This window comes from Macrotis lagotis, chromosome X (genome assembly GCF_037893015.1).
Source record: "Macrotis lagotis isolate mMagLag1 chromosome X, bilby.v1.9.chrom.fasta, whole genome shotgun sequence".
Lineage (NCBI taxonomy): Eukaryota > Metazoa > Chordata > Mammalia > Peramelemorphia > Peramelidae > Macrotis > Macrotis lagotis.
This window is the reverse complement of record NC_133666.1, coordinates 507,442,023-507,463,009: the sequence shown is the minus strand read 5'-3', so window position 1 is coordinate 507,463,009 and position 20,987 is coordinate 507,442,023.

Sequence of the window (20,987 nt, the reverse complement as noted above, 5' to 3'; positions counted from 1 at the left end):
ACAAAAAAGAGCACATTATAAACTGAAAAATGAATGATTTTGACTACATTAAATTTTTTAAAAAGTTTTTATACTAATAAAGTCAGTGCTTCCAAAATCAGAAGGAAAGCAGAAATATGGGAAACAATCTTTGCTACTAGTTCTGATAAATATATAGAGAATTGCATCAAATTTATAAGCTTAGAAGTCATTCCCCAATTGATAAATGGTTAAATGGTATGAATAGATGGTTTTGAAATGTAGAAAATAAAGCTATATATAATCATATGAACAAATGCTCCAAATCAATATTGATTAGAAAAATGCAAATTAAAACATCAATGAGGTATCACCCCACCTTTCAGATTGGCTAAGATGAGAAAAAGGGGAAATGATTAATGTTGGAAAAGTTGTGACAGGATTAGGACATTAATGCATTGCTGGTAGAGTTGTGAAATGATCTATCCATTCTGGAGAGGAAAAAGGAAAAATGCTCTAAGAGCCATAAAATTCTTCAGACCCTTTGACCCAGCTATTTGAATTCTCAGTCTCTATTAAGGATAAATCATAAAAATTGGTAAAAGTACTTCATGTTCTAAGTTATTTGTAGTAGCTCTTTCTGTAATGGCAAAGAATTGGAAATTGAGGGAATTCCCATCAACTGGGGAATGGTTAAACAAGTTATGGTACATTAACCTAGAATATTCCATATAATTATGGATTATTATCATTCTATAAGAAACCATAAATGGTCAGACTCTAGAGAAACAGGGAATTACAGGATCTGATGCTGACAGAAGTGAGTAGAACCAAGAGAACAATATGCCTTAACAACCACACTGTGAGAAGACCAACCTTGATGAAAGTGGTTCCTCTCAGCAGTTTAAAGAGCTAGTAATTGTATTAGACCTGCTATGGTCATTGCTATCCCCATCCAGAGGAAGAAAAAAAAAACTTTTCAGAATCTGATGAACAAAATATATATCTTTGGTATCTCTTTTCCTTATCTGTAAATATGTTTATCACACATATGTATGGATAATGTTAAACTGACTGTTCCCTGATGAGGGGAGAAGGGTGGTAGGGGAGAGTGAAAGGAAATTTTGTAACTTAAAAATATGCACACACATATGGATGAATGTTGAAAAACTGTCATAATATATATTTGTAAAAATAAAATATCAGTAAAAAATTCTGTAGTGAAGAAAATATTAAGCATCATGTTACAATTTCCCAGCTATTTCTAGACTATTTTCCTCTTTCCATTGCAGTTAATCACTTCAAATGGATCAAAATGTAATGAAAAAGGAAAATAACTTACAGATATAGTAGTTTTACAAATAATTATAGTAGTATGAACTACTAAAATAAAATCAGTTCTATTAAGAATATTAACTATGAATGAGTTATTGAATATATGAATTGGGCATATAAATGAAGAGGAACTCAATTTCCTCCACACTTTTATAGTATTTCCCTCCCACTAAAATTAGTATGCATTATAGTTTCTTAATTGAAAAAGTATGGGCATATGCATGGATGCACAAAGGGACAATGATAGCTATTCAGCAAGCACTCATATGAAGATAATGTAAAGCATATTTGGCACTTCTACCTTATGTTACTATCAACATGATGGATGTAAAAATAGCTTTATTGTATTCTATCTCCTAATATCCTTCTTTCCAAGTAACTATATCCTAGTGGCTAGGGGTTTGATTCTTGAGTCTAAAAGGGATTTTTATCTTTCCTTGATGAGGATCTATTTTATTTTTTTGCCAAATTCACAAGTTACAACAGTTTGGAGAGTGGTGTCTCAGGAGTACAAAAAGGTTACAAATATTAGTATAAGGTATTTGGAATTGCCTTCTGTCATATTCCCTTTCCCTTAGGAATCTCTTAGAAAAACAGACAATAAATCATATCAATAGAAACAACTTAGAGATAACCTAAGTAACCAGGTTTGAATTCTATATGTATATCAGGATCAGTTGATTGGGGAGTCATGGATTATGTTTAGCTGAAGCTGAGTCAAGGCTATGCTCCATGGCAGAAGACAGGATCTTTCATTATATATGGAAAGCAAAGTTAAGTTTGAATTCAGTGCCCAATCATTTGCAATAAAATCTATTTGTCTCACTCACTGAAATCAGAAAGAAATCAACTAATGCTGGAAGTAAGTGGGTATTTCTCAAAAACAGAAAATGACAACTGCATTGCAAATCATTAATAGTTAAATGTATATAAGAATCAGCCAATGAAGGGAAATGAAAAGCAAAGATACCCTCCCTGCCTGCTGCTCAGACAAAACTTCTCTCCCATCTCAAATCACTGAGAAAAGAAATATTTCATTGAACTCTAACTAGCATGATGAGCTCATAGATTCTTCTCAAGTTTAAGAGACCTTCTTGATATGGTTCTGATATGATTTATTTCCTTTTTTGGAGGAAAACCAAATCCTGGAATGCCCATTTTCTCTCAGAGACATCTAGTCCTGACAAGAAATAAATTTGAGTGGGTCATTTCAAAGGAACATGTAGTTTCTTTATAAGGGGCATAAGGTATAGAAAACTACATGCCTTTGATGAATTTCTTTGATCGCCTTGGATGAAATGCCAACCCAGTGTCAATGTCTGATTATTTATCTTCCTATTTGATTTTTATGGTCTAGAAATGTCTTTAGAGCTTCATACCATATGCTTCTAAGTTTAAGATCATAATCCAAAAGTACAAAGAAAAATTCTCCTTTCAGGTGAATCAATTGCCTTATCACAGGACACTTAGCAATTTTATCACATTCTTGTCATCAAGTTATAAAGCCATTTATTCTTGCATTCTTTTAATTAAAAAACTAAGTTTTGTAAATGGATTTAGAGGATTGGTAAATTCTGACCCTCTGAGGACATTCACTGTCTCTTCCTCATTTTCAATTTCTTCATCAGTATTGTTGATGCTAGAAATGCTCTATTTTCTCTAGTCATTCTTATACTGGTCCATAATTCATCAACTTATATCCCTCTTTACTTTTATTTCTAATTTTCTAAAGATGGTACTCTATTCTCTCTCTCTCTCTCTCTCTCTCTCTCTCTCTCTCTCTCTCTTTAGCACTCATTAACTCCTCACACCCTTCCAATCTGACTTCCATTTTAATCAATCTAATAATAGTAATATTCCTTTATATAACATTTTAAAATTTACAAAACACTTTCTTCATAACAATACTGTTATATAGATTTTATTAGAAAATATTATCTCCATTTTTCAGATAGTATATATGGACCTTCAAGGGGTTAAGCAATCCATTCAGGGTATCATAATGCTTAAACCCAAATGATTCACCCTTGTAACTGACCTTCTAATTGAAAATTCTTGAGACTTTTTCTATTTTCTTGTCCAGTACTCCTTGGTCTTTTTAAAACTTTAGAGCCTGCTGAATAGCAAGCCCCTGCTTCTTGACCTTCATTTCTTCTTTGGTTTCCATGACACTCCTGTCTCCCAGGTTGACTCCTATTGTGACCAAGGTATTCCATTGTCACTGCTTCTCCTTTTCCTTGGTTAGTTTAATTTCTTCAATACAAACCCAACTGTGTCTCCTATCCCCCAAGATCCTCTACCCTTAGTCCTCTTTTATTTTCTCACAGATCATTCTCTTCTGATGATCTCATTCACCTCCCTGGTTTTAATCCATATATATATATACATATATATATATGCAATTGACTCCCAAATCTCTGTATTTAGTTGAAATTTCTCTCTTGATGTTTTTTCTTTATCCCATTATCTTAAGAGAACTTCAAACTCAAAATGTCTAAAATTAATCTTATCATCTTGCCCATTAAACAATAATTCCTCCAATTTCATTGTTTCTGTTTATATCCCAACTATCCTAACATTTACACAATCAAAATATAAGTGTTTTCTCTACTCTCAGCCCTTGCATACACAATCAGTGCCCAATAATTTTGCTAACAGTTTTTTTTTTTTAGTGTCTATTTCATCTTTCCCATTTATGGAGACCCACTCATACTTTCAACATATTTTCATGTGGAATATTGGAAAAGTATCCTAATTGGTTCTCCCATGTATTTTTCATGTCATTTCCATAATCATCATAATCTGACCTGATCAAAATTTTTGTATCTCTTTACTGCCTAAAGGGTAAATGAAAAAAAAAATTTAGCTTAGTATCTAAGTAACTCTATAGGACCTAGGTTTCCCTCAGAACTGGAAGGCAAAAACCATGTCCATTGAAGTGGTCCTGGTTGAAGGAGACAAAGAAGAGTAATCAGTTATTTGTTCTCTCATTTGTTATTTTTTTGGGAGGGTGGTTGCAAGGCAGTGCTGTTAAGTGATTTACCCAAGGTCACACAGCTAGTTAATTATTAAGTGTCTGAGTTTATATTTGAACTCAGGTCCTCCTGACTCCACCATGCCACCTAGTTGCCCCCTCTCATTTGTTACTATCATTTGTTATTAAACCATTTTTCTTTAAGGCCTTTAAGGCCTTTAAGGCCTTTTCATCACTTAGTCTCTCTCTCCTCTGTCTCTCTCTCTCTCTCTCTCTCTCTCTCTCTCTCTCTCTCCTCTCTCTCTCTCGCTCTCTCTCTCTCTCCCCCCTCCCTCTCTCATACAACTAGGCATTTTAGTTGTTTTAAATTTGTGTTTGCTACTACCCTATACATTTTCTCCTCCAGGTATAACTTCAGGTAGTCCTAAAAGATGAATGGCTAAATACTTGTTCCATTCCTATATGTCTACAGCCTTCCAATTAGGTTGATGCTGATATAATGAGATCTCTGACTAATAATTAACCCAATTCTACAGTCATATCAGAATAGTGACCCCAATTCAGGACAATGAGCTTAATTGCTATAAACTATAAAAGTTAAAAAGTATGACATTCTGGATAATGAAAGAAATAGTGCACCAAATCTTAGATAGGCATTTCTGTTAAAGGTGGGGCAAAAAATATAACTAAAGCTGTAAGAAGGGCATGCTGCAAATCCCTTCAAAATTAAAAGAATAGTTGAATAATAGAGGAGAAATTGAAGTTACTTATTCCTTAAAAATCTCTTGGGGATGAAAAAAGTTCCTGAAGGAAGATTCCTCCTTTTTTTACCATACCAAGAAGCCAGGAAGTCACTAACACGGTGGTCAGAAGAAGCAATTCAAGGATATGCAAGTTCTCTCTGAAAAATTTTGGAATAGATGGTAAAAGATCATTCAACATGCCATATCGCGATCAAAGAAGAAACTGTGCTCTATGAGCAAAGTGGAATGGAAGTAGCTCAAAAGAAATGCAAAATGCACATATGTAGAGAGACCTCAAATTTTCATGTGAACTGTTTGTACCCAACCTGTGAAAGAGCTCAGATTTACCTCATCTTTACATATAAACATGACTATAAAGTCACAAACACTGTAACTTAACTCTCACATAGTAATGTCATTTTGGTCCTCTTCAGGAATAAAGTACAACCACCATTAGGACACCTGGAAGCACTGAGATTTGCATTCCAATGGAGCAAGTAAAAAGCACTGAAAGATAAATTACATAGATTTGCACTAGAATAGGTATTTAAAGATTTCAGCATGGTAAACTTGTGCTATTCATTGCCTGACCTGCCCTATCTGGTGTATTGAGAAAATGGATAACAAAAATTCATGAAATTAATGTTATCTTTCTCTTAATCTATTGAATTCTAAGATCTGGGGGAATGTATCTTCTCTCCTGGGAAATATTTTTACCCATCACTTAACATCTTCCAACCTCTAGAGATTTGTTCAGAGTATCTCTTCTTGTGTGGAATGCTCTTTTTGATGAAACCTGGCTATGCTTCAAGATATGATATAAATGGTGTTCCATATACTATTTCTCCTCAGATCTCTCATAGCACTTTGCAATTCTCTTATTTTAAAATCAGATTTTAATCCATATCATTTCATACACACATACAAAAACACAAACACATTTTATCTGTCCTTGATTGCAAATTTTAAGGTATCAGATTATGACTTATTCATGTTTATAGCTCTCCAAACATCTTAGACAGAGCCTTGGACAGAGTACACAATTAGTATTTTTTTTGGCTTAATTAATTGATAGAATTGAATACTTTCTGGAAAATGAGAACACTCATTCTATTTTACATTAGTTATTCTTTTATTGATATTCTATGGAACTTTCCTTTTCCTGCTTGTAACTCAGTTGCTTGAGACTTCTATGTAATCACTCAAACAAGTTCTGAAGTTCTGGTGTCTTTCTCATTATTCCTTTTGGAGAGTACAATATTAACTGTCTTTGAGGTAGCAAGAAGTCCCAAATACTTTTCTAACTTTCAAAGACAGTGGCCTTCAGGTAAGATTACTGAGCAGCATTCTTTCATTTTTAGTCTGACAAGTCTAGAATTTCTGAGGCAAAACACAGATAGCATTGTGATGCTTCCAGACTTGCAGTCTTCATAAAGAAAACCATTTACATATGACCAAATACTACAATCATTTAGCATATATAATAAATGTTATTATAAAACTGCAATAAAGTGTTTAGTCAAACAGTCCAAAAAAGAGTTTTCTTGAACTTGACAGGCTCAAGAGACTGTGCAAGCTTAATACAGTCAAGACAAAGAGATGAGGGAAGGAGAAGCACAATGCTTCATTTGGGGCTCCATCTGTCTTCTCATTTTGTTCTCAGAAAATGACACATTTACTGAAAAAAAAAACACAAAAAAAACCTCAGACATTGAAAGTAAAGCCAGAAGTATGTGAAGAATTTCAAGCATCATATAAAATCAGTGAAATCATCTTTTACTCTTGTTTTGTCTTGTTTTTTTCCCCTTTCTTTTTTGCTTCTAACTGAATCACCTCAATGATTTTGCTCCTGAATATAGCTCCTGAAGGGTTTTAAGAAATTATTGAATTATTTTATTTTGAATGCCAATTGAAGCTAATCTGAAAGTTTACCAAATTTAGCAATAATCTATCTTTCTTCTTGAGAATTTGTATGAATAGTTTGAAGAATGAATTGATCTTACTGGAATAATTTTATTTCACAATCCAAAAGCCTCTATTTGCAGTCTCAGGAAAGTTGTAATAGAAAGGACAGATTGGAATGGGATCAAGGAAGCAATCTTTGATTTTCCTCATGAAATACAACTCTAAAATCATTTGGTTGAAAAAAATGGAGTTTTCTGAAAACAAACAACACATTAAAAACAACAAATTAAGCAATTGCCCAATGAATTCAACTACTAAAGACAGTCAATTTGAATTTTTCAGCTACCAAAAATCAGTAGCAATTTATTCTTTGATTTGTTTTCATAGAACCACAAAACATTGGAGTCAGGGATTTTATTACTGTTCTGATCTAAATGATAAGATTTTCTTTGGAACCAGATTATTTGGATAATTCTCTACCTTATGATTTCTCTACTGATAAATTCAATATGCCTTTCTTCAAAATATGTCAATTAGATGAGAAAATGAAGTGACCAAATTCTTTTAATAAATATAATGTATATGAGGGTGATGATCAACCTTGATGGACTTGTTCATTCCTGCAGGGTAACAACCAGGGACAATTTTGGGCCATCTGCAATGGAGAATATCATCTGTATCCAGTGAAAGAATTATGGACTTTGAACAAAGACCAAAGACTTACCATCAAATTGGGGGGGGGGATATTATTAAGTAATTTTACTATCTGTTACTTTATTTTTCTTCCTTAAGGATATGATTTCTCTGTCATCACATTCAACTGAGATCAATATGTAACATGGAACCAATGTAAAGACTAACAGAATACCTTCAGTAGGGGGTGGGAAGCAAGAATGGAGGAAAAATTGTAAAAATTAAAATAGATAAAATCTTTCTAAAAAATTAAATATGATGTATGTAAACAATACTTAGATGGAACTGATTAAAAATAATCTTACAGGAACAGTTCTAGCATTAAAAGGAAAAAGGAAAGGCTTCTCATAGGAATAGGAATCTAGTTATCAGACTGCAAACATCTTTAAAGCACCCAACATTGATTTTCATAGAGAGGCATGCAATGATCATTGAATCCATGGGAGATGCTTAACTCATTCAGCAAAATTGTATAGGAATAGAAAAAAGAGGCCTCATAATAAAATTCTGGGGTCACCCATGATCAATGGCCATGACCTAATTGAAAATTTAGAAGAGTAAATAGGCACAAGAAGGACTAGGTGAGAGTGGTTCATAAAAACCTAAAGTGAAGAGTATATGGGGTGGGGTGAGAGGGAAAGGATCAATAACATTATTAAAGCCTGTAGAGAAGTCAAAGATGAGAATTGGAAATAGACCAATAGAATGGATATAGCTGTTTCCATTGAGGAATTTGGTTTCTTGAGATGTGGAGAAAAGAATTTGAGGCAATTCTTGATGAAATTCTCAAAAAAATTTTACCATGAAAGAAAAGAAATATAAAATAATTCCTAGCATGAGTGGATGGATGAAGTAATCTTTAAAAAAAAAACTTTTTTTTTAAATTTAAGGCAATGGAGTTAAGTGACTTGCCCAAGGTCATGCAGCTGGGCAATTATTAAGTGTCTGAGGTTGGATTTGAACTCAGGTCCTATCCTCCTGAATCCAGGGCTGGTGCTCTGTGCAACCTAACTGCCTTTCAAAGTGATTTTTTTTTTAAATGAGAAAAGGATGTGCTAGCTTGTAGACAAAGAAATAGTCAGTAGAAAGGGAGAGATACAAGATTAGTACGAAAATGGAGAGCTATAGGGAAATCTGCTGACAAAGATAGAAGAGAATGTAATCACTTGGGCATGTTAAGGGGTTTGTTCTGGAAAAAGGAAGGGCTCCATTTCCATGTGGGAAAGGAAGGAAAGAAGATAATAGAGAAAGGCATGGAGATGATGATGTGAAAAGATGAGATGAGGGCACCTAGGTGGCACAGTGGATAGAGCACCGGCCCTGGAGTCAGGAGTGCCTGAGTTCAGATTGAACCTGAAACACTTAATAATTACCTAGCTGTGTGGCCTTGGGCAAGCCACTTAGTCCAATTGCCTTGCAAAAACCTAAAAAAAAAGTTGAGAAGAAAAGAAAAGAATGTCAGGAAATTCTTAGAGATGAAGCTTTTCCCCCCAGTCAATTACAAGCAAGTTTCTCAAGTCAGAGTGCAAGAGAGAGGAAGCCTTTAGAAGTTTGAAAATACATGAAAAGATCTGGAACTGCTGCTGTGATAAGTGAAATGAGTCAATTCGAGAGATAGGAAATGATTGCCTTGCCTCAGAGAAAGCTCATATGAGATTATGTAACAAATGTTTAGTATATTTAGTAAGCCTCATTTTATGATATTTACACCTTTGCTCAGCAACACATTAGAAGAAGTGAAGGCCTTGAGTAAAGTGTCTCAAAGTGAACACTTGTCCAGAAAGATAGAAAAGGGAGACAAGAAACTTAAGAGGAAGGGAAACTATGAAGCTGAACTAGTTCATGAAAGAATCAAGTTGGAGAAGTATAGCTAATGTAGGATGATACCTGGGAAAGAACTGAAGGCCTAAGATTGAAGGGCAGAATGAAGATGAGGAGTATGATTATGGTAGCAAGGCAAAGAAACATGGAATGATGGCAGATTTTCTTGAACATAGAAGTGGAATGCTTATGGGTGATGGCAAAATCAAGGTCATGATAGGTCTTTTGCAAAGAGTAAGTTGATGAACTGAGAGTTCATGATTTTTTGAGAAAGTACCAATGTATATGTTGAAGTTCCCTTGTATGAGGCAGGAATAGAAGAAAATAAAGGAAGGAGAGAATTCTGAGGTCAGTAGGTAATTCCTATAAGAATTGTTATGAGGTAATAGGGATTGGGAGAATCTCAGAGGAGGAAAGATTACTGTATAATGGTGATAGTGGTAGGCTCTGGAAGTGGTGATGGGGAATAAGGAATATTAGTGAAAGTAGTTGTTCTGGGGGCAGCTAGGTGGTGCACTTGATGGAGCACCAACTCTGGAGTCAGGAATACCTGAATTAAAATCTGGCCTCAGACACTTAATAATTACCTAGCTGTGTGACCTTGGGCAAGCCACTTAACCCCATTGCCTTGCAAAAAAAGAAAGTACTTGTTTTGGAAAGGATGATCAGGGAAGTTGTCATTAGAAGGGTGTCAGGTTTTGGTGAATACAAGTTAGAAGAGTGACAAATGAATAAATAATTTAAAAAAAGAGGAAACCAGACATTCCCAGAGCATAATGACAGGGGTGGCAAGCTTTAGAATGGGAGGTGTGTGGGTGTTGAGGAAGATAGACATATGCTTGGAAAATGCATACCACAGTAGTGAATTTGAGACTAAGCTAGAAAAATAAGATCTATGAACAAACTGAGTAATTGGAAGTTGTCGAAAAACAGATGGTAAGGATACTGATTCTATGTGGTAGTTTATAAATGTTCTTTGAAAAAGATTTCCAAAAATATTTGATTAATGTCAGTATTGTTAGAATAAATATATATTAATCCAAAAAGAGTGTTTTATGTGAATTAGAACTCATTTAGATTTTGAAGTGGCCTCGACCTTTCAAATCATCTTTAAGCAGAGGAATCTAAAGTTTATGTAGCTGATTGTGGCAATTTGAAAAAATAAAGGCACAAAAGATTGGTTTCCAAATATAACAGCCTTCAGTAAAGCTTTCAAATTCCTTGTCAATCAAAAGAACATATAGTCTGGGGCCAGTCAGTTGTCCCTGGCTGAATCTTTGGGGCACACTTGATTGTTCTACTCCCTGCCTTATTTGTCTGGAGAAACATACCCTAAGCAAGATGATTGTTAATGAGAATTTGGGTCATAAAAATGCTAATGTTAGACCATGGATTGTTGCAAAGGCAATCTTATTGCTGTTGTACAAAGTAATAGGCCCTAAGTAAATTGTTATCTGATTCTTGTATTCATTTTTCCCCTCCACTAAACTACTTACAGCAACTCATATTTCAGATTTGTCGCATAGGAGAGCAGGATAATAGATGGAGATATGCCAAAATGTAAATTTTCTTGCCATATAGCACTGTTAAACTAATTCCTACTTTTCAGTGTATCAAGTTAACTAGTTTTAACCTTAGTACATATGGAAAATTCAAACCATTAAAAAGCATTAAAATGCATAAGATAGTCTTTAACCTCAAATTTAGAAATTTTTAAAAGTATATATAAAATATTCATATGTATATATATATACATATTAGTGTTTCTCAACTATGAAAAATTCTAAATTTTCCACACACACACACACATACACATACACACAATATGTAGTTTCATTTTCAGATCAGAAAAATAAATAGTTTATCTTTCCATTTGGGCTGTCCATCCTCAGTTCTCTTGGTATCATCTCAAATGTCCCTTCCTAGTCTAAAGTTCCATAGCATATTGATAATATTTTGTCCCTTGTGGTAATGTTTCCAGGGATATAGTGCCGTAAATATAGTTATTCTCCCACCTGTGTTGAATATTATATTATTCATAGAAACTTGCTAAATAAATTTCAGAATTAGACCCAGAAGTTTCTACAAATATCACTTCATATTCCTCTCCCTTCACTAAACTCACTTTCTTAGAGATAATGAGGAGCTACCAAGTTCAGTCTTTTGATTTATCACAGATTGCTTCTCTCCAGGTGGTGGATGAATTGCACTCCATGAAGTGTTTATTTCTTATTTTAATTTCCCTTCAAATGGATATGTAAGAACTAAGTGAATTAGTTTGTCCTATCAGATACATCACTTCAAGTTCTAGTTTCCAAGGTTACTTAAATTTTGACCTGCCTTATGGAACTTTTAGGCAAATTGACCTAGTAACTTAATTTGTTTACTAAAGATCCTTGATAACATCTTCACCCACCAGTTTATATTTTTATATCATATTAATATATAAATATATTAATGATCTCAGGTTTCTAGGGCGCCATTTTGTGGACTTTTGGACTGGTTGTTTAATAAATAGAATCTCCATGACTTGAAAATTATACTGTGTTTCTTTCAGTTTATCACAGATTGCTTCCCTTTAGGTAGGGGGGATAGTTGGACTTAATGAATTTGTTCAAATATTTAAATAATATTGTCCTCTTCAAAATACTGACATCAAAAGGTTATAAATGATTTCAATGATATCCCCATTAATTCAAATATTTTGAAAATTTCTTTTAGAAGTTTGTTATGAATCAAAACAGGTAATCAATATTACTAATGTTTGTTTTACTCAAATTGCAAAAAATAATGATGATAAAACTAGATGATCATTTCAGTCTGAAGATATAAGCATCAAAGAATAGAAGATGTGAATCATCCCCAGTGTTCAAAATTAGTGTTGAAATATTTATTTTTCTCATCATTCATTATTTGAAGCACAATACAGAGCTGAACGATAAAAAATAGTACCACTTTTTCTTTCCTTTGGATAGAACTTTGAGTAAATTTCCAGATAGCCAAAGTTCAAACAACCAAGAATTTTAATGAGGAAACTTTTTCAGTATAGTACATTTGTTCCACTGCATAGACAATTGACTGAGTGGCAGAGAGACACTTAATTCCTCTGTGTCCTTTGATATTCAAGTCAAAGGAAGAAAGTTGATGACAACAGAGAAGAATGCATAGATAATCCAGCAATTTAAATTGGATTAGAGACAGAGACCTGAACTTGGAATTGGAAGAACTGGCACCCAATCCATAATCTGTCACTTAATAATTCTGTGATCTTGAGCAAGGATTTCACCCTTATGAACTTTCAGTTACTTTATCAAAAAAAAATGAGTTGATCTCTGTTGTTTTTAGTCATTTTTCAGCTGTGTCCAACTCTTTGTGACCCCTTTTGATGTGCTTGGCAAAAATACCAGAGGGGTTTACATTTCCTTCCCCACTTCATTTTACATTTGAGGAAACTGAGGAAAACAGAGATTAAGTGGAAAATGAGGCAAATAGGCTCACACATCTAGTAAGTCTCTGAGGCTGAATTTGAACTCATGAAGACAAATTTTTTTGACTACAAGTCTGGTGCTCTATCCACTGTTCCACAGAGCCTTCCAATTCTTTTTTGTTTGTTTGTTTGTTTATTTCAGAAGAAAAGAATTGTTTAAGAGACTAGAGACAGGACCAAATATTGGGGTGGAGTTACAGAATTTGAAGCAGGTTACTATATGATGGATCTTCTCCCCTGACTAATATCTTTGCAAGGAAACTCATCAGATAAGCAGACTTCCTCAGTAGGTAGCAATGTAAAACAATGGGTCTAGAACTTCTCTTTGAATCAAGAATATTTGAATTCTACCACTTCCTCAGATTTAATTAATATGATTCTTGGCAAGTCAATTCTTTCAACTTTCAAATGGAAATAACAACAGCACTTATATCACAGCATCTGATGGGGTCTCTAGGGATAATGAGTTGTTGAGGTTACACATAAGCTATCCTATAGAGAGGGGGTGACATTACAGGATTTTCAAATAACTTGAGAGAGAGAATAAAAGTATTTGGATTTAGATTTAGATTTGTATTAGTGTGTGTATACCAATTTCATTTGACTTGCAGAGCCACTGACTGCTAAGTCAGTTAGCTACTGCTAAATAGGCTACTTCTCTTATTCCTGCAGTAATGCCAACTTTCTCTGGGCTTCTCTCACTTACATCAGTAAAATATGGACCAGAATAATGGATTGAATTTCATGTACCTTATTCAATCATGTGTATTATCCCTTAGTGGCTTTCAACATTTAAAAGTCTAATTTGAAGGCAATCTCTTCAGTTGAATGCTTACAAACCTTATAGGTTTTTGAATCTTCTAATAAAAAATCCAGCAATAAAATATTGTTTTATTATAAATTATAAGATTTCAATTTTAATGGTAAATATGGAGAATTTACTTTATATGGGAAAACAGTCTAAAATCATCAAAATATATTTTCTGCACATGCTCAGAATTGGCTCCTTCCTTCCTTCAAGAACCATGTTGTAGAAAGACTACTTTGGGACATGAAAATTCTAACTGTGTGCATCACAGGTAACTCCTTGAATCTATTTTGCTGACAAGGCATCAGAGAACTGTGTCCTTGTGGGAAGATATAATTAGGAGTGGCCAAAGTTAATCAGTAAAGGAGATGGAGAATAATAGAAAAGTTAAGAAGAGAATCAGGTTAAAAGGTGTCATCAAAATGCCCAGAAGAGAGAATATTTAAGAGGAAAAAGTCATCAAGACTGCAAAAGGTTGTGGAGAGGTCAATAGGGATTAGAGCTAAGAAAAGACCTTTGGATTTAGCAAATAAGTGATTATTGGTAACTTTGGAGGGAATTCTTTTAAATTCCACAGATCAGAAGTCAAACAGCAGAAATCTTAGAAGAGGATCAAAAAGATATGGAAGCACTAAGGAGTGGACAGATGCTTAAATATCATTTTGGGGATTGGCAGACTCTTTCACAATGGTGTTAAAATGATAAAGATGAAAGAAAACTTTGATACAACCCTGAGAGTGTACTGGGCAAATCAACATGCCCTACAGATAATAAAGAGAATCTTGACTTCTTTACACAGCCAACTCTAGTAATGTTAACCTTTTTCTGGATGTTCATATCTGTATACTATCATTAATGTAGCTGCTGCTTCTGCAAAAAGCCTTGGTTCAACGCAGATGTGAAATAATGTTGTCAATCTATAGTCCATTCTGACCCCAAGGACTGTAGGGACTTATGGATCAGATTCAATGTTGTGTGCTTGACCCCAAATGATTTTTTTTCTTTAGTCTTTATTCCCTACTTTAAGCTGATATATTCACTGGAAAAAATCTCTAAAGTAAAATATGGATATTGTACACTGTCTAGTTTTCCTCAGATATGGGCAATTGAACCCCCAAATTCCTTCACATATATTCAAATAATAATATTAAATATAGAGGAGTCTTTATAAGTTATGTAAAGGGCTTATAGGTACCAATAAAAATGCAAAAACAGAGTACACTCAAATGGGCCATTAGACTCCTTCTGATAGAGAAAAGACTTTGGAATAGCTGTCCAAAACACTCTTGCATTCTCTTCATATTTCCCCAGTCTGAGCAACTTGAGAGTTCTCCTAGTTCCTCCCTTCCTCCCCCTATGATGTGGCCCTGGTTCTCCATCTTCAGAGATAATTTTGTTAGTCTTATTCCCACTTTTTCCTTCTTCAGAAAACATATCTGCATGGAGGGTCATCTTCAGAAAAAGGTCTTGGTCTATAATCTCCTGAAGTTTTTTAGGGGAATTCACCAAATGAATCAGAAATTCCCCTAATAAATCATTTTTGTTTTTGTTTTTTTTTACAATAGCTGCAAACATCTTTCATTGTTGTTTCATCTTTATTTTAAATCTTTGTTTAGAGAAATATTTTTATACTATATTTCATATTTACAGCACTTTCTAATCAGCAAAGTTTCAATACTCAAAAGACATGTTTTTTGGAACAGTTTTCAAATGGTTTAATACCATAAACAGTACTGGCACTACCATTATGTTACTTACCTCTTTACTTGCAAATTGCTTTGTATTTACTTATCATTGTATTTACAACACTACCTTTAAATAGTATGCAAATTCATAGAAAGTAGAGACATTTTTATTTTGATTAACAAAGAAGTCCTTAATAAAGACTTGTGGAGTAAATAGACAAATAAGACTGAAGAATGGATTGCATTCTCTAGACCAGTTATGTTAAATACATGGTCTAACATTTATGTAGTATGTAGGTAACATTCCCCAGTGTTGTCAGTCAGATGAAAATATAATTGAGAAATATTCAACAAAATAAATAAAAATACAATAAAGCACAGATAACATTACATTTAAAGCTAAATTAATATGTGTTCTTATATATGGATTAAATAGTCCTACTAGTCTTTGAATTTGTTACTACTTCTCTAGATGACATTTCTGTCTAATGCTATCAGTAAAACTTTGGAATTTCAGCAAATTCAAAGTAAAATGTCATTAACAAGATAAGATATATTTATTAAAAATCTCATTTAATAAAAGTTTTAAATCCTACCTTTCCCCTTTAAATACTATAGAATACTTCATCAAAGTTACTCTTACTTTTTAGTTCTAAATTGGTTTATTAGAAAGTGCACAAATATTACTGTCCATTAATATACAAAATGCAGTTAAATGAAGGCATGGAATTTAAATGTTCTCTCCTGGGCATCTCTTAAGGAAGAGATGAACATGGAGATGACTAAAACTTAAAACTGCCCAAATCTTCACAAAAGAATAGCAAAGAAAAAGCAGTTCAAACCATGACAGCTAAACAAAGCCAAATTAAATCAATCTAAACAGACCAGAGGGAATGGCTGATTTGTTAAATTTTCAGTTTATGCAATGAATATTAAAAATATGATTTGACAGATAATATGGTTTCTTACCACTACATATCAGAGTACAAGCAGGAAGTTGTTGAAATGTCAGTAAAAATTCAATTATAAAATACCACAAAAAAAAAAAAAAACAGGCTGCTATTTTGACATAAAAATATTTGAGAATGGACAACCAAAATAGGAATAAAACGACTTCTAATTTTAAAAGCAATTTAATGTAAATGTGGTTTAATGTAAAATTAAATGTAATTTAATTGAAGTTCCATCTCTGACACATACAGGCTGAATAAATTTGGGCAAGTTTTTAAGTTCTCAGGGACAACTCTTTAAAGTCAATACTTTAAAGCTGTAATCTTTTGAGCATGTACAGATCTACAAGGAAGAAATTTTCTCATCTGGAGCTCCTACACCAAAGAAAATAGAGGTCCGATCAAACAAATAAATAAAAAAACTAGAGAAGGAAGGTCTAGATGCTACAGTGACTTCCATCGAAGATCTTCTTATATAAAATAATGATAGCTCACTCATCAAATAAAGCATAGGGTTGAAAAAAGACCTGGTGCTTTTAGGTGAAGTGACAAATGCACTTGAGATAATGAATTTCAATGATAATGATAGCAGATTTATAGCAGATTAATTTTAGAGCTTGAAAGATGCTAGACATTTATTAAGTGATTATTATTTATCAGAGCACTGGAAATACAAAGACAGAAATGAAAGAAAAAACTAATCTCAAGGAGCATGAACTCTACTGATAGAGGTTGGGGACAGTATGAATATTAATAACATTAAATGTAAAATATAAACAAAAACATAATAATTTCAGGAGGGAGAATATTATTGGATGAGATTGCAAAATGTCTTCTATAGGAGTTAGCACACAATCTATTTAGGTAAGAAAACTAGCAATTTCAAGTTATGGAGATAAGGAAAGAGTGTGATTCAAAGTTGGGGGGACAAATATTCAAAGAGATAGAGAGGAGGAAGTGAAATTCTGTTTACAAGGTACAGCTTATAGATCAATTTGAATGCAACAGTACATTAGTGAAAGTGGGTAATATGTAATGAAATTGGGAAGATAAGTGTAATACAGATGGTGTAGGATTCTGTAAGCCAAAAAAGGAGTTGGCACTTTAATCCAGAAAAAAAAGGGAGCCACTGAAGATTTTTGAGGGTAGGATGAAAAATAACATGGTCAGAGCTACATTTTGGAAATGGCAATTTAGCAGCTGTGTGGGGGATGAATTGGATCAGAGAAATTGAGTCAAGGGAGCTATATAATTATTCTGGTTAAAAGAAATAAGGGTCTAGACTAAAGCAGAGAATGAATGAGAGCAAAGAGTAGGTAGCAAAAGGTTTTATAGAAGAATCAGCAGGACTTTTCAACATGCTGAAAATGGGGGGTGGCATAGAAAATCTGGGTGAATGAAAGAATAGCATATCCCACTTTGGAAATGGCAAAATTTTGAGGGAATATTTGGGTAGTAGACTGTTACAAAGGAAATAAGTAAGCAGAAACACTCCACATCAAAATAATTTCTAACTATGCTTACAATTCTTCTGTAAAGTATGCCTTTCTACTTGTCTAAAAGGAAAAGAAACATCTTTAGTGGTCTCTTTTTCAGCATCATTGTTGGTATAATTAGTAAACTGCATTATCTTATTATTCAGGTGAGAGAGTGAGGTCATGAAGGTGAAGTGAGTTTTAAAGGGTCACATAATTTATTCAAGAAAAGAGAATGGTTTTCCTCATTTTAAAAATGAAGAAATGATTTGTCTAATTTTGTACAGATTGTATTGGTCTCAGGATTCAAACATAAATCTCTTAATTTCATGTTCAGTAGTATGATATATTATCAAGGTAAAATGATTCAGTATGGGTATGTGCTTTTGAAGGTATGGATAGGGCCTCTGGGATTATAGAAAGGATTAGAGACCTTAAAAACTGTTCTCTCTCCAACACTTTCATTTTACAAATTTAAACTAAAATTCAAAAATATAAAACAAACAATTCAAGATTTCCATACTAACTTGAGGAATAGTATCTTATTCCTGAGTTTATTGTTCATTACATTAGATCACAAAGCCCTTCTAGAGAAATACTATTAAAAACTTTAAATAATAAACTTATTCTCCTACCTTGAGCAAAGTTGAATATTATTTCTCTAAATGGTGAAAATGTATTAGGGGAATGTTACAAATCTCTTAGACTGTCCTAGATCACATCACTATTCACAGATATTAAAAGTTTTTAAAAATTTCTTAAAATAAATCATTCATGTGCAATGGATATTGCCTTGTAACTGCTGAAGAGATTAAACAGACTCAATAAAGCATAACTTTGGTTATTTTTTTCTATCAGAGTCTTTGTTTCAGTATTCCTCATTCTTCCTTCTTTCCAGAACCTCAACCTAAAAACCATTAGCATTTACATTGTAAGATTAAGTTTAACTTGTTTCTAAAGCCTACTATTAACCTTTCAGAAATGTCTGACATTTCCTGAGTCGCCAGACAGCTAAGTCTTTTTCTATCAGTGTAGACGGTCTCTTCTTAAATCACTTACATGTGCCAATAATTACTCCTTTCTTTACTGCATGGGAGGAATTCAATCTGAGTTGAGCCCTTGCTGTCCACACTAGGGGTTTGTGTTTTCTGTGCACAAGGGTTATTTTAAAGCCTGTTCTCTTTGTATTAGAGATGGATGCTCATTAGTTCATATAAGTGCATACCTTGAAGTTTCAAACTATAATGTGACTGTTAGTTACACAAAAGCACCAAGTAAGTCCCAGTACTATTCAGTATTATTATAATCTGGTAAAATAAGAGTTAGATAGACAGAGAAACCAATAAAGGATGGCATGTGATGATTAGAGCAAAAAGTTATGGAATTTTCATTTAGGTTTGTTTTTGTTTGACTTTTAAAAAAGTTTTTGGTAGTGTTCCTCCCTATATTTTCTGAGATGAAATAATAAAATACATAAAATAGCTTTAATTTTTGGGTATTCATCCATGAAGAGATACATCACAAATTTAGGAGAATTTGTCTTTCCTACAAAATGATGGGAATGACCTGATCTAGTTGGGAGAACACTATAGGATCATTCAGATCCCAAATCACCATGTTTGGGTTCCAAGAGTAAAAAAAAATGAATGACGAAAGATATTATCCATTAGAGATAGGGGATGGATTACTATTGCAAAAATGAGACTTTTTTCATAGTCACTGAAGAGATTTGCTTTGCTTGGCTGTGAATAATGATCACCTTTTCTTTTTCCTTTCTTTTCAGTGAGGTAGGAATGGGACAGAAGAAAATTGATTTCTGTTCATTTGAAAAAAATATGAAAGGTTGGAGGTACTAGAGATATAAAATATTGCATGCACTTTCAGATGAGGTCACTGTATTATTTGTTTAACATTACTATAAGAAGCCTCTTCTGACATGTGAGTAATCTGGAAATGTATGTGATGTAAATCTAAAACAGATCAATCAAATCAAAAGTGTCAAAAAGAGATCAATTCACATGATGGTTATTTTGTTGAACATATATCTTCAAGAGGAAGAACACTTAGAGGCTGATTAATAAAAGTCCAGTCCAGGGAAGTTAAGGGACTCACACAAGGTTGAGTTAGAAAATATTAGTCAGAATTTGCACCAAGTTATTCTGGCTCCAGTTAATGCTCTTTCTCTTATATATGGTTTTTGACTTGAGTGAACAGAATTTTGACTTGAAATTGGAGTTAGGTCTCATGGCTTTCCAAAGTTTTTAAAACCTACATGTTGACCTGTGGTCAAGATGGTGGAGAGAAGACAGACCCTGGGCTAAGGTCTCCTCCTGTTCCCTCTTATATAATATGAAACAAACTTCTTAACAGAAATCTGATCAACAAAACCCAGAAAGAGAAGCTAGGAGAATAATATCTACCCCAAGGTTTGTCTTCTGGTTTCATGGGTGAGCCAGCTTCAGAAAGCAGAGACTCTTCCAGGATGGGTGACAGCCTGAGAGACGAACTAGCCTGTGATCAGCCACTGAGGCATTGGCTGTGAGAGCCATAGCCCAAGAACCGGCCCAAGAACCAACTGGCGAGCAGAGGCATTGGCTGTGAGACTGACAGTCTGGGGCTTAGTAGCAGGGCTAGAGAGTGATTTCCAGTGTGGGGATTGTTGCAGACATTGATCCCTGGGCTCCTCTGGTCTGGAGGAACCCAGAGTCCATCCATACCTTCATTTCAGCTGAAGCCTCCTCCCAGAACGAACACAATTACAATCCCCCTCCCCCCTCCCCTCAAGTTCAAGTGTGACCAGCAGAACTCACTCAGCTGTGAATAGAGAGAGCATTTACCTTGCTACAGAGCATTGTTCAAAGATAAAAGTATTCAACAGCTTCAATCACCCCCTTTAGGTCAAGGGAGAGGGTCCCAAATCAACAGAAACATTCCAGAGAAAGCAAACAGTACCCGCTACTGACCAGCCCACTTGGAGTTACTAAACCCAGTGAGCAAAGCCTCTAGGGATTTCAACACCAAACCTCTGTGAGCCAGACTCGCCCTCAACACAAGATCTTAGGAAAATGATGAAAGGCCATAGAAAAAGAGGATCCATAGAAAAATTTCTAAAAGGAAAAGACACTCAGAGAGAACTAGAATCTCTGAGGAAAA